General features: G+C 33.3%; 1 long non-coding RNA gene across 1 annotated transcript in view; it reads right to left on the bottom strand.

Moving 5' to 3' along the window:
* Positions 1 to 1,919: 1,919 nt before the first annotated feature.
* The window catches only part of LOC138712987 (uncharacterized), a 29,537-nt gene continuing 15,063 nt past the window's right edge, over positions 1,920 to 16,393 (bottom strand). Inside the window, exon 3 of the long non-coding RNA XR_011335779.1 lies at positions 1,920 to 2,517. This is a non-coding gene — a long non-coding RNA (uncharacterized lncRNA). The remainder of the gene's footprint in view (positions 2,518 to 16,393) is intronic.

The following is a 16,393-nucleotide window of genomic DNA, read 5'->3' on the forward strand; positions in this document are numbered from 1 at the left end:
AGTGGATATGTCCAAATGTTTTTCTTCTCCCAAGAAACCATATAAAAGAGAAGAGTGAAACTTTTTACCAACGTTGGTAGATATATGAGATACCTGCATAAAGTGTATCAGATTGTTATATTGTTTGAGAAACGTGAGGAACATTTTTTTTTTTTTTTTTCGTATTCCGAAAAATGAATAGTTTGGTCTTGTCCGGTTTTTGCTATCAACCCTTCAATTGTCATATATAATGGAGAATTGTAAATTTATTTTTCAACTACATTATATTTTTCGTCATTTAATATTTGTGATTTAATGCGTTACTTTGTATGGAATTTAATTCACTTCGTATTATGTAATTATTTATAATAGTAAATTATGCACTGAAAGATTTTGGGGTATGAAGTTGATAAGAAATTTTATCTGGGGGGTACGCAAAAGGAATCCAGAAATGCATATAGAGTGTTAGTTGGGAGACCGGAGGGAAAAAGACCTTTGGGAAGGCCGAACCGTATATGGAAGGATAATATTAAAATGTATTTGAGGGAGGTGGGTATGATGGTAGAGACTGGATTAATCTTGCACAGGATAGGGACCAATGGCGGGCTTATGTGAGGGCGGCAATGAACCTGCGGGTTCCTTAAAAGCTAGTAAGTAAGTAAGGTACGCAAAAGGAAAAATGTTGAATACTACTGGTGTAGAGTAATGTGGTAGTATCTTAGGAAAAGTATGATAGAAGGAAAATTAAGTATGGAAATAAAAGGAGCGATTGGGAATTTATGAAAAGAGTGAAGGTGAAGTGTGTAAATATAATAACAGTTAAAACGGGAAAATGTGAGTGTAAAGATGAAGCAAGAGCGTTAGAATGAAGTGAATTGAAATAGGAGAGATTTAAATGCCATAATGTGAGAGAAATGTCATGTGACAAAAACAAGAAAAAAGATTATGGTTTGTTTGTGCAATGTGAGTGGAGATGACTGCATACGGAAGCATAGTGACTTGAGAATAGAATACAGAAATAAACATTAAAGGAGTTGGTTAGGAAGTGAGAGGAAATATATTAGTGATAACTGAGAACGAAAGTAGGAAATAGAATGTCATATTAGAAGTGATTTATTAACGGTAAGAGAGGAAATATAAAATGGAATACTGGACGAGTAGCAATAACACTGTTAGACAAAAGTAAATGAGAGTTAGGGTGTAATCTAAATACAGTAATGTGAACAGATATATTGTAGATGCTGTTGACAAATAAATATATAAAAATTTAAAGTATGCTAACAGAATCTTACCTTTGTCGCTGCTGACGAATTCTACGGTTGCTCGATACATGCTTCGCCTCCCACACACGACTTACCTCACACACAACAGCAGTCAAACACAGCGTGAAATTCACTGTGGTACAAGACATGCGCGCGCATATCCGTGTGATACTACAGTAATCAATACCCGTACCGAAAATGTTGCAAACATTTTTCTTCAATGTATACGTATCTCTTTTACAACTCATAAATTCAATTTTTACAAATCACGTACCACATTTTGTTTTCTTATACCATTGTTCTTTTTTTTTTTCTCATTTTCCATTTTAATTTGTATTTACAATTGTATCTTGCATTTGTATCTGTTTCATCTCTTTTTTTTTTCATGTTATATGCAATTCTATGTTTTTTAAACGAATATCTGTACTGTCTATTGTAACTGGGGCTTTGCCCTGTTATAGACATGAATGAATAAATAAATAAATAAATAAATAAATAAATAAATAAATAAAATAAATAATTAAGAAAGCCAGTATCAGAATGCAGAATGCATGTAAAAGGTTCCTGATGGTCTGGAGAGAGATCCTTCCTCTAGGAATGTATGTGACTCACCAATCCAACCTAAATACCTAAATTTCTTTTATAGGATAGAAGAAATAAAAACAAACCGAGGAGAACATCCATTACTTGCTTACTTTATTTATAAACGTCACAAAACCATTACAATCCATATATTAACGTCTTTTTTAATTCCAAGTAAAAAAGAAAATGTCTTAAATATATATCAATGGCTAATAAGAGATATCTCATATCTGCTAATTTTCTGGTGAACCAAACAACTGTCTTAAAAATAAATTTCTCTTAAAATAAAGAAACATTTTATAAACGTCTCTGCTTTGCATGATCTTCTACTCAAGGAAAAAATATTAGTTACTTATCCAATTTTGTAAACATAATAATAATGTAGACATTCTAAATAATAAAGAAGTTAAATTAAATGACCATTTTTGTAGATAAGACGTATCACTTCTTAATCATCGATAATTACAACATTCAGTGTTACTAATCTTATAATTATGAAGTTACTGGTCAGTAAAAACAACTGTCACAAATAATAAATTAGTTCAACTAGACATAGTTTGCTGAAGCCCACACTTCGAAACGGACGCCAGAATGAAGCATTCAATATGTTGTTTATTCTTCAGACATCCTACCCGGGCAGTAGAAAGTCGGATTTCAACGTCCACGTTATCTGCGTTTTTCCTTGGATTAGGCACTAAAAAGAAGCATACAATAAAATTATCAACAGTAATCTCACTAGACGTTTTGATTTATCTAGAGAAAATCAAAACTCGAGTGGGATTTAATTGATTATTACACGATTAGAAGAAAGTATATAAAGATTATAAGTAACGAAGTACTCCAATACAATAAAATACTAATTGACTTACGAAAATACAACTGTCTTCAAATGTATTATTGTACCATCTCAACATTACAAATATTATGCTAGATGCATGCTAGATGGCAGTAGTGTCTTTATACAGACACTGTAATTATTACTATTCAATAAATCTTAATATTAAACAATCTCTGACACGTGACTATCCATAATATCATATGGCAGAAGTTCTTTTTATCCTCTCAGAGCAGAAGCTATAACATAACCCAACTAATATACACAAGTGTTAGAAAAGTTTTAATTAACGACGATGACATAAAAAATAAACATGAATAATTTTAAAAGGAATAATTATTGAATGTACAATTTTCAAATTTGAATGTGGTTGGTGGTTCAATTGATGATATATTGGACGTGTGCGAAATAGAAGTGGAACTCGTTGATTTAGGCCTACATGGTGTATACAACTTATTCAGAATTTCCGAATGAATAATTTTAAAAGGAATAATTATTTAATGTACAATTTTCAAATTTGAATGTGGTTGGTGGTTCAATTGATGTTATATTGGACGTGTGCATAATAGAAGTGGAACTCGTTGATTTAGGCCTACATGGTGTATTAAACTTATTCAGGATTTCCGAATGGTGCTCTTCATTTATTTGTAAATCGGATTTCAGAAGATGCATAAGTATGATCAGTGATTTTTATTAATTCTTGTTCTTGAATGCCAATGCGAGTCATATTTGAAACTGCTGTGCATCGACTGGAGTGGTTTGTAATTTTATATATATTTTTGACGTCCAGACCAGCGCAGTTTCAAATGTTGGCAAACAAAGAAACAAATGCTAGGGACGCGATAAAATTAAACAAATGCTAGGGACGCGATAAAATTAAACAAATGCTAGGGACGCGATAAAATTGTGCGATAAGCAGCCATGATTGGTTGAAATACGTCCTTTCGTACCGTTTTATTGGTCAAAAGTAGTATGACGTAGTAAGAGTGTAATAGTCAATTAAAAAACGTTCCTGTAATTCATTAATATGAGAATTGTATTAATTGTAGGCGTGGTTGAGTGAAAAAAAAAGGCCTCTAGGCCCTAACTCTGGCAGGTAAAATGAGAATAATAATAATAATAATAATAATAATAATAATAATAATAATGTTTTTATTGGGTTATTTACGACGCTGTATCAACATCTAGGTTATTTAGCGTCTGAATGAAATGGTGATAATGCCGGTAAAAAGAGTCCGGGGTCCAGCACCGAAAGTTACCTAGCATTTGCTCGTATTGGGTTGAGGGAAAACCCCAGAAAAAACCTCAACCAGGTAACTTGCCCCGACCGGGATTCGAACCCGGGCCACCTGGTTTCGCGGCAGACGCGCTGATCGTTACTCCACAGGTGTGGACAAAAATAATAATAATAATAATAATAATAATAATAATAATAATAATAATAATTATTACTATTATTATTATTATTATTATTATTATTATTATTATTATTATTATTATTATTATTATTATTATTACTTTCTTATATCATCATTCACATTAATTTTATTGGTTACGCAACACTAAATAACATAACCTTTAATACCGAGATATAAAATCTTGGTAATTAGCCTACATAAAAACGCTGTAGTGGGTATAAAGGCAAACCACGAAGCACATCTTTATGACATCATGCTTAAGATGCTACCGTCTATGCTAAAGAAAAAAAAAAATAAAAACACTTTAAATTGTTTTTCAATATGTTTCAAAATATTTATAATTAAGACACATACAGAAGTAAAGGTAGAATGTAGAATATACAAATTTCGGTAATTAGGTAGAACAATTCTACCTTTGGGTTTTCTATAGCACGCGACACTGTAGGATTTTTTGGAGAAATAAGTATGAAAATTGTCTAAATTTAAGAGGGAAGGTAGTTTTGAATGTGAAGAATTGAAAATATTATTACAAAAACAACACTTGTCAAAATTGCTATTTTTCAGGAGAACAATAAAAATAAATTAGAACAACACATATCAGCTGTTTCTGTACAACTGGTGCTTATCCTTGTGGCTATCGCACCTGACATGGGTCGTTTTTGGAGTCTATAAACATTTGAAATAGTAGCAAATGTGTCCTTAACTCAATTTCATTAAAAATGACTAGGGCTGTTTTTGTAGCTAATAATGTCTTCAATTGGTATAGGATGTCATTTGACTTGAAAACATATTAGAAAATAGGTAAAAACTGGAAAGAATTTATCGGTGTAGATAATATAAAAGTGATTATTTAACACGTGAAATAATGAGGTAGAACACTTGAAAATATAACGCGAAACACATTTCACTTCACTTAGTATATGCAAGGCCTAACCTAACCTGTCACAGATTCGTATATGCAACACATACCAGAAACCTAAACTAACCTCTCACAGATTCGTTTATACAAGACATATGAAAAGCCTAAACTAACCCAATGTTACCTAACTTAACCTGTCAGAGATTCCCGCACAGGAGAAATTAAGAGAAATTCAAATTGGAAATTTCAGCGTCCCGTGCTATAGAAAAGTCCTGTCTTTTACATAATAGTATGTCATTTTTTCTTGAACTTCCGCAAACTTAAGTACTACTTAGTGTATGTAATTTATTTTAATGCATTTTTTTTTTTCAATTTATTCAAGTCAGTGGGAGTTTGAGAGCCAGAGCGTACTAGCGGGGGTTTGGGGAGGACGGTAGACCTCCAACAAATATAAAATTACATTCCGAATTAGGTTGAGATATGACTAAAATAAGACATTACTTTGTTAGAACATAGAACTGAAGTTGGATCGAATCTCGACTAAGTCAAAGATAAATGTGATGTGTAACTAATTAAAAAATATAACAATTACCCTTAAGAGAAACTAGTGTACGGGAAGCTCAGATGATTTTACTCAATTTATATTGTATTTTTGGTCCAGGAAAAAATAGGTACTCGTCTTTTATGAATACATTATCATGGCTTAATGAAGTGTGGTACCTTAAACTCAAACTTCATCTCAAAAAAAAAAAAACAAAACAAACAAACAAACAAACGAACACAAGCCTTATAAATTCAATGATTTTCACTTTCAAAAACACCTGAACTTCTCGTGTTGTAGTTTCGCCTATCCTTATTCCATGAAATGAAACAATATAATATTTATTTCTAATTATGTATTATTATGAATGAATTTCGATGCGTTGTCCCATAAAAATCACCGGTTATACGCACATCTAATTAAATTACCGAAATCTTTTATATCACCATTTCACACTGACAGTCAACACACCATATTTTATATTCCCATTGGTTCCATGTAACCACAAGGATTTTTTTAATTACCTGCATTTAAATTGTGCCGCCTGTCCAAAAGAATTTCATGATGGGTTAGTTTGATTTATTTAAAGACGTCCTATTCGAATTCTAATTCTGTATTAAGTCAGCTTCCAGAAAATCGACAACAAATATATAACTTATCCCGAAACTAATAACATTATTCCAAATATACTTAACTAAAACTTTCACAGTACGTTAAGGCAAATAAAAAGAATTGTTATATCTAGTAATTTAATTTAATTAGTATAATAAACGAATAATTCTGCACTTCAACTTCACCTAAACAGAGTGATAAATAAGCTGCCATTAAAATGGTTGTGATTGGCTGATTGAGACACATTTTCTTCTTCTTCGTTCTCTTTCTTGGCCTCGGGTTCAATTCAATGATCCCATGTAGCCAGCTAAATTCTCTAATGTAAAATTGTATTCTCTTATGTACTGAATAAATAGCACCGAAGTACCGCACCGACCGGTGACTAACTATTTAAAAAAAAAAAAAACATGAATGAGTTGTGGATGATAAACGATGACAGTGAACACGCCTGCACTTCACGGAGACAGACCGATGACTCTCTAGACACATTTTAATAGAGCGGTCTCTAGCAGAAGTCGTACAAGTAATGTCACCAACGTTTGAAAAATTGTAGCATTCTTAATGGAGGGAAATGCGTTTTTACATATTGTATTTCGGAAATGAGTGTGAAATGGAACGACGTTATTGAGAGAACAAATAGATAAAAATGAATTTGTGACGCGTGCGATATTGCAATAAAAATAATATGTAATAAATTAACAGACGAGAAGTATAATTGTATATTAAGCAACGAGCTATAGTCAAGACTGTTTTTGTTCCATCATAATTAAATGTCTAAGTTTTTAGTTTTTACAACCATCTTACCTAGTTTCTTTAGTGATAATGGGATGGTGAACCTGAGTGTATTTTCAGAGTGTTCTCGACTTTCACTACAGATGGCACGAGTGTGAGTGTCATTTCAGTGTGTTCCCGAGTAGATGGCAGGCGTGTACATCGTATTTGTTGATTTTTTAAAGGGCCTGATATGGAGATTTTAACCTCAAAGCAACACACATTAAAACACAATAAATAAACTCAATTTATTACAATATTACAATTAGCATGAACATAATTTATTTTATATTAAACACATGTTGTTGATTGTGCAGTTTGTGAAATTTATCTGGGAAATGGCTCCCAGTGGAATGTTTGAAGTTAGGTTAATGTTTATTTGAGTGGTTCGAGCAATTTCACTTTCAATACTCGCGCCTGCCATTTTGAATTCGTGCTTTCAAGGCTTGCGGGATGTTGCGCGTACGATATTAATCAATATCGCGTATGCTTAGTTGGAAATCGATAAATAATTACTCTAACATAAAGAATAGCAGTACTTTAATGTATGTCATTAAGACAGTTCCTCTGGAAAAATAACTAAGGGAGAGACTAGCAAAGTGCTTTGTGTGGAGTGTAGTATTTGAATGGGGCAGAAGCATGAACATTACGACGAAGTGAATAGAAGCGACTAGAAGCGTTTGAAATGTGGATATGGATAAGGATGGAGCGTGTGAAGTGGACAGAGAGATAAGAAACTAAGCTGTGTTGGAAAGAGTGGGTGAAGAAAGAATGATGCTGAAACTGATCAGGAAGAGGAAAAGGAACGGGTTGGGTTACTGACTGAGAAGAAACTGCCTACTGAAGGATGCACTGGAAGGAATGGTGAATGGGAAATGATATCGGGGCAGAAGATGATAGACATTAAAATATAAAGTATAGATCATATGCGGATATTAAGAAGAAGGCAGAAAACAGGAAAGACTGGAGAATACGGGTTTCCAGTGGAAGGTCTGCCCTTGAGCAGAACAATATGAATGAATGAATGAATGAATGAATGAATGAATGAATGAATGAATGAATGAATGAATGAATGAATGGTTTGTTGTTGAGACTTCGGCGTGCCCTTAACATAGGGTGACTAGACGTCCTCTTTTGTCCGGACATGTCCTTTTTATGACTTTGTCCGGAGTTCGCGCGGTTTTTTTTTTTTAAATCAAGAAATGTCCTCCTTTTCGTAACTTGTATGCCTGACATTTTGAAATTATCTCATTTGACGCCGTTTTCAAGTAATTTACTTGTATTTGGCAGCAACATCGACGCAATATAGTCTTTGCAACGATCATAAGCCTCTTTGCTCCTCCTTGTTATGAACGTTGCTCAGAGGTAGGCTAGCTAGTAAATCGAAAGATCGAGGTGCGAATGTAAATCTAAATCGATATTTTTCATCCTCTTTAATAATTGTAGTTCCTTTGACTTTCATAATATGTAGCTAATAATTATTTTGTAATAAAATAGATTTTGACGTAATTTAAAGTATAATATAGGCCTAAGCCATCTTTCTATACACAGAAGGGCCTTAGACAAGGTGACGCACTTGCATGTCTGTTGTTCAATATTGCTTATGGAAAAGGTTATCCGGAGCTCAGGAATTGAAAGGAGGGGTACAATATTCCACAAATCTGTGCAAATATTGGCTTATGCTGATGATATTGACATTGTTGGGAGATCAGAAAGAGTCATCAAAGATGTATTCATCAACCTAGATGCTGCAGCACAGCAAATGGGCCTCAAAATAAATTAGGGTAAAACCAAGTATATGGAGGTATCAATAAATCCCTCAGAAATGGAGTATCTTGAAGTAGGAGGATACAAGTTTGAAAAACTCACCGAATTTAAGTACCTAGGTTCACTAGTCACCTCAGATAATAATGTGAGTGTAGAAATCCAACACAGACTCGTCATAGCAAATAGATGCTATCATGGACTCCAAAAACAGTTAAGATCACATGATATCAGCCTCAGCACTAAGAGCAAATTATATAAAACGTTAATAAGACCAGTCTTGCTTTATGGATCTGAAACCTGGGCAGTTGGCAGTGCCGACAATTGTAGGCTGAGTATATTTGAGAGAAAGGTTCTGAGGACGATATACGGACCAGTAAATGATGAGGGCAATTGGAGGAAAAGATATAACTATGAATTATAACAACTTTTTAAAGAACCAGATGTTTGCAGAGAAATTAAAGCTAGGAGAGTCAGGTGGCTGGGCCATATCTGTAGGAAGGATGAAAATGATCCTTGCAAGAAACTGACTTTCACTATACCTTTTGGCACCAGAAAAGTAGGGAGACCTCAGCTAAGATGGCTGGATGAAGTGGAGAAGGAAATAATAGCAGCAGGTGTTAGACGATGGAAAACAAAGGTGTTAGATCGAAGGACATGGAAAAGCATCGTTGGGGCGGTCAAGGCTGGAACCCGGCTGTAGAACCAAAGAAGAAGAATAGGCCTAAGCCTAAATCTAAGTACATATTTTGTGCTTCTATATATTCATAAGCTTATAGGACGGTAAAATAGATTCCTAATACAACTGTAAAGAATAGGCCTTGCAGTGCTTGATTATAATTATTCCCTAAGAGGCCATGATGTGCTCATGTTACCTTCTTGGAGCTTTGTGTCCTCTTTTTTATCGATACGAATCTGGTCACCCTACCTTAACATAAGATTTTCTTCAGATTGAGATATGAGTTTTTTTTAATTAAATCGCAAGTGTTTTGGCTGAGCTTCAATTGTCACACTGTGAACCGGCTGGACTCATCGAGGCAAGGAGAGCATGTTGAGGAAGACAGGTTTGTCGAAACGAGGACGAGGTGACATAGAGGCACGACAGGTTAGCCAACGCATCTCAATCCTACCAGTCTATCCAAATTAAGCTGTGTCTCCTCCCACAGCTTCACTTGTATTTTCTCCCCCTGCATTGACATATCGTTATTCCTCTTTCTCTTCTAGTCGCCTTAACACCTCCCCTTCTTCTACATCCGTTCGTTCTTATTTCTTCTTTTATCTTCAGTTCCTTATACGTCTTCACAGTTTATTCTGCTTCTTTAGGCCTACTTCCTATTCTTCGCCGGTTAAAATTGCTACTTTGTGTGTGTGTGTGTGTGTGTGTGTGTGTGCCTAAAATAGTGTTTGTTATAATACTCTATACTTCACTATATTTATTATTATTATTATTATTATTATTATTATTATTATTATTATTATTATTATTATTATTAACTTTTGTTATTTCCTTCTCACGGAAAACTACTTCCCAAAAATTTAATTATTCTCTTAGTAATGTCGTAATTACTAAGAAAGATTGTATTAGAGATCTTGGTGTCTTACTTGATTCAAAATTATATTTTCATGATCATGTGCAATATATTTATACCCATTCATTAAGAATGCTTGGTCTAATTAGATCTATAACTTATTCTTTTTCTACTCCTATGTGTTTATTAATTTTATACTATACATTGGTTAGATCCAAGCTTGAATATGCATCTGTTGTATGGAACTCCATTACTTCCACTGACTCAGATAAATTAGAGAATATTCAAAGAAAATTTATTTCCTTGTGTTCTTATAGATTTTTACCAAATTCCGATTATAACTATGAGATTAATTGCAAATATTTCAATTGCGGTAGTTTGTTTACCAGACGTCAGGATCTTGATTATTTATTTTTTTGTAAAGTCATTAAGGGTGATATTGATTGTGAATCTTTCATAAGCAATATCAGTCTTCGTATTCCTGCTAAAGGTTTAAGGTTTCATAAATTGTTTTATAATAGGAATTCTAAATCTCTCTCTCCGGTCTGCAGATGTATTAAATATGCTAATTTGCATGGAATGAACTTGGATCCATTTAATGTGTAGTATATCTTTTGAGTTTTTATGTCAGTTTTATTAATTTATGCCATTTGTTAAAATATATGTATCATGCTATTCTTGTCAATTGCATATCTTTACAATATTACTTATAGACTGTTATATTGATTGTATTTCATCTCACTGCCATTTTCTATCATTCATTCTCATCATCATTTGTTGATTTATTTTGTTTCTTGTGCTAAACAGTAATTGGCCTTGTGCTGTTGTTTTGCACGTTAATATCCTAAATAAATAAATAAATAAATAAATAAATAAATAAATTATTAGTATTATTATTATTATTATTATTATTATTAAACTAACAAGCAAACATTCTGATGGAGGCAGACAAAAAGTTATTTTTTTTTCTTTCACCATGTTAATAATGTCAAAAGAAGTGCTTATACAAATTTTGGCCACTCGACCGCAATTACGAGGGCCATAATAAATAAGTTCGCCAGGGGCCGTTAACAGAAAGAAAGCACAATTTCATTGGAAAGATTTATTGGAACAGACACAGCAATTGTTGGGCTATTTTTCACCATATTCCGACCGGAATTGAGACATATTTTGTCATATCATGGGATCGACAGAGAGGTGCAGACGGCTGTCAAACGCTGGTCCCGATCCCAGGCGGCTGACTTCTACGACACAAGGATACAAAAATTGATCTCATGGTATGGCAAATGTCTCAATTCCAGTGGGGAATATGTTGATAAATAGAGCAACAATTGCAGTATCTGTTTCAATAAATCTTTCCATGCAATTGTGTTTTTTTTCTGTAAACGATCCCAGGGAAAATCACTTTCTGGACGGCTTCGTAATTGCGGTCGAGTGGCCAAAATTTGTATAAGCAATTGAATCGGTCGGAGCTAAAAGGAATAAGTCAAAATATGCAGTTTTGGGTTATGCAACAATTGGAACAAAGGATGTTATGCGCATCGAACGGTGGAAGAAAGAATTAAGACTTTGAAATGTTATTTTGTCTTCCATAACATAAAAATATATACATCTGTGTTATTAGTGGAATGTTTTTTGCTTCTCCTGAAATGTTGTCAAAAGTGACTTAGTTCCTTTTAGTACCGACTGATTAAATTGTTTTGACATTATTAACATGGCGGAAGAAAAAAAATTAACTTTTTTATCTGTCCCCATCAGAATGTGTCGCTTCTTGCTGCCGGAAAGAAGACTGTTCTGCAACGTTGGGACCTGCAATAATTCAATTTTTTTAGATGCTTTCGTTTGAAAGTTATTTATACACCTCAACTGCTCCATGAAGCTTTCACAGAGCAAGTAACCGCATACAAGCAAGCAATGTACAGGTATAACATTTCCATCAAGTAATTCCGTGCAGCTTCCAACAGTAGTTATTTCTAATAGCACATGATGAGTTTCATACAACTCAAGGCAAAACACGAAGCCCTTTAAATGTCTCGACTTCCGAGATCTGTGACGCAGGGAGACATTTAAACTGCGATGAGAAACCTGTTCTTCAATTAAGCACAGAAGAATCTTCCCAACCACCTACAAGCGTTTCTGTTTGCTGCAGTGCAGGTCAAAATGCACTCAGTACCCGGTGTTCAAGAAGCTTGTTACAACGCCTCTCTGATTTCATAATAACATTTTAAAGAACAGAAAACAGTCTAATAATAAGCAATAAGTTATATGCAATCCCTTCCAATGCCCTTTGTGTCTAGGTCTAAAAAGTACAGTTACATCATTTCCACAGATACATAAAGAAACAGACAGGCAACTTATAGAGAGGCTTACGGACAGATAAGGATACACAGATAGGCCTATAGAGAGGGAAATATAGAACAAGACTATATAAAAAGTGGCACAGTTGAATTTTGGATTATTATTATTATTATTATTATTATTATTATTATTATTATTATTATTAACCATCTTCCATCCAAGTGTTAGAAGTGTTGGCAGTGAAATGAAAGAATGGCTTCTGAAAGAATATCTTGCCAAATGCTAAAATATCATACACGAGGAAGAAATATCTTTGAGTCGTCCTCCTTAGACCTAATATAATAATAATAATAATAATAATAATAATAATAATAATAATAATAATAATAATAACAATAATAATAATTGCTGTGTCTGTTCCAATAAATTTTTCCAATGAAACTGTGTTTTCCTTCTGTTAACGGCACCTGGCGAACTTATTTTTTACGGCCCTCGTAATTGCGGTCGAGTGGCCAGAATATGTATAAGCACTCGTTTTGACATTATTAATATGGCAGAAGGAAAAAATTAACTTTTTTTATCTGCCCCCATCAGAATGTTTGCTTGTTAGTTTGCTCTTGGCAATGACATCATTCGTGTATTCTTTCAGAAATTATACTTAATTATCATTATATCATCACTATTATTCTCATAGTAAGTTATAATCAAAGCTCGGAACTTGGGGACTTGTGTCTTTGAACGTGGCTAAGCGACCGGACTTCAATGTCAACAAACTCCCGCTTCCAGCACGGAGGTACTGTCAGGTCTGCTAGAAAAGTGGTTTCTGACTGGAACAACATAATGATAATATTATGATAGGTTGAAGCACATAATTTTATAGCATACGGTATATATAAATAAACATGTAAAATACATCAAATTTACAGTTCTGCTCTGTACATTTCATTACAGTGTATGTCTACATGCATTCGAAGATTTTCGAACCCATAAATTCTTCGTCTGTTAGTTAAACATGATTTGAAACGAAGGAAACTTATTTCCACGTCACATGAAGTGACGGGAGCAAACTTAAATTGTTTTAATTTATTTATTTTAACTAGCTACCTAGTGAGTACAAATTGCATTTATAAAATAAAAATGTTTTTAGCCACTATCGTAAGAGCCAGGCTCTTGTACGGTGTGGTCTTAGTGAATAATATAACATAAAATTTACAAGGACAGTTTACTAAATACAGTAAGTAACTTAATTCAAACCAATAAATACAACACAAGAGCAAGAATAAAGAAGAAAGAGAAAACGAGAGAAAAATACACATTTAATATAAATTGACAATCCGACAGAAGCCAGTGATATTCAATAAAAACATGAATATAGTCGATAGAAATAAAAGGTAAAAAAGTACATTTGTTACTATTATATATCATGGATAATTTTACAAACTTCTTTTTTAAAAGTTTCAATTTTAAAAAATTTCAAATTTGGAAAATGGTTTGAAATTTTATTATAAAGTCTTGGGCCTAAATAAAATACTGAATATTTTCACTGTCACTGTCTCTGTTCCATTTTCAGCAGATCTCGTATCTGAGAAAGGCAAGTATATCCTAAATTTTTCTCGCAAATAGTTTTCAATTAGTGTATCACTACTAGGGAAGGTCCCTCTACGACTTGATCCATGGCTATGGACAAATTTTCCATCAATTTAAAGGACAGCAATGTCTTTCAATGAATGCCCGTTTCCAGCTCTAGTTTATGTGTGGCACAACTTACAAAATATAAACTCTGCATTAGAAGAAAATAATGTATCTCCTCAGAATTCCTCCACGAAATTCTGTACCTAAAATTTAAGAAATGTATTTTCAAACTTCCATAACACCCATTCGAATAACACGTATTTTCTCATTCCTCAGACAGACCGTTTACCTGTAATTCTCTTAATGTCATTGGCTTCGACGTGACACAGTTTCTTCGTTCGTCTTCCTGTCATTAGTTGTGACCACTTTCTTAGTGCACACGACTGTCCCTAGCACTTGCAGCTTGAGCTGTGTGTACGTTGTACCTGTAACCTTACTCAAGCGCACGACACACAAGTCCCCAAGTTCCGAGCTTTGGTTATAATATATCATAGATTAGAGGAAAATTCGTCGTCCAAGTTTGTTTATTTTTATTTTATCATTATTATTATTTTTATTTTTATTTACATCCGTCCAGTGATTAACATTACAATTTAATTTACTTATTTCAAATGTCTTCTTCTTTTTCTTCTTCTTCTTCTTCTTCTTCTTCTTCTTATTATTATTATTATTATTATTATTATTATTATTATTATTATTATTATTAGGCCTATTATTATAAATTAATTGTATTCGAAATTTAATTCTGTTAATTATGTATTATTACTGTATCACTTGTGCTGGGCTATCATTGGCTCATGGCTTTGACCAGCACATTAATATTATAATAAATAAATAAATAAATAAATAAATACAGTAAATAAATAAATAATAAATAAATAATAAATAAATAAAGGAATAAAATTATCATTATTATTGTTATTATTATTATTATTATTATTATTATTATTATTATAATTAATATTATTATTATTATTATTCCACGCCTCTGGAATTCTCTCCCTGACCACGTCAGAGACTGTCGGACAATATCAAAATTCAAATTTAAATTAAAAGATCACATTCTAGTTCGTGGAATTGCTTGTTGAACACATGTCAGGTTGCGCAACTTCACCTTAACCCATGACATATAGTAAATATTGTAACTATGCTGTTGTAAAATTGAAAATTAATATGTAATGTATTTAATATTATTATTATTATTATTATTATTATTATTATTATTATTATTGTCAGTTATCAATATCATCATTGCTATCTCTGTTTTCTTTCTTTTTGTTGTATTAGCTCGATGAGAGCACTATAATGTACTTTTGACTCTATTGACCCTCTATAGGGCTTTAACTTAATTTGTATCATTTTCATCAGTGTTTGTATTTCTTTTTTGTATTTATATGTGCTATCTGGTAGGATGGAAGAGAAGGCCTTATGGCCTTAATCCTGTCAGATTAAATAAATTATTATTATTATTATTATTATTATTATTATTATTATTATTATTATTATTATTATTATTATTATCATTATTATACGAGTATATTAGGTCTAACAGAGGACGACCCAAAAATATTTCTTCCTCGTGGATGATATCTTAGCATTTGGCAAGATATTCTTTCAGAAGTCATTCTTTCATTTCACTGCCAGTGATTCAGTGTTCATCATTAAAACTTTAATTATTATGTGATTGATCATGGTTTCTTACGTTCTAAAAGACTCCTATCAATTCCTTGCAACCTGCGGGAGGCACGGAACTGAGTTAACAGTGGAACTATCCTGTAACGTGCAGAAGCCCAACAGAATGACGCACAATGGGACTCCCCTGATCCTAAATTTAATATGTATCAACATTTTATTAACTAAATTCGGTTCGCAAGGTGGAAAGCCGACGCCGACAGTGCAGTGCGCCGAATGATAATAATCTTGTAGGTTGGGCGATCTCATTTGCATCCAGCATGAAGTCGTCCACGTGTGCAGCAAGGTGACATTTGTAAGGAGGTTAAGAACATTTTTACTGGAATATAGGCAGCAATGGAGCAGAGATGTTGTAGGCAGAAAGTGTGTCGGCCTCTCCGAAGATATATCACGAGCCAATTGCTACAGTTGCCTTCTCTGAGTGGTGAAAGGCAAAACTGCGACCTTCGTTTCAACGTCGTGCTGCCTTAATGGCACGAAGTTTGTGCTATTTTTAGACTACAGTACTTTCCATCATAGGTGGAGTAAAATCAGAATCAGAATATGATACCCGTGTGCTCCAGAGGTAATGTTTCTAGCTGACACACAACGGGACTCGAAGTTAGCTGTAGCATATTTA

This window comes from Periplaneta americana, chromosome 14 (genome assembly GCF_040183065.1).
Source record: "Periplaneta americana isolate PAMFEO1 chromosome 14, P.americana_PAMFEO1_priV1, whole genome shotgun sequence".
NCBI lineage: Eukaryota > Metazoa > Arthropoda > Insecta > Blattodea > Blattidae > Periplaneta > Periplaneta americana.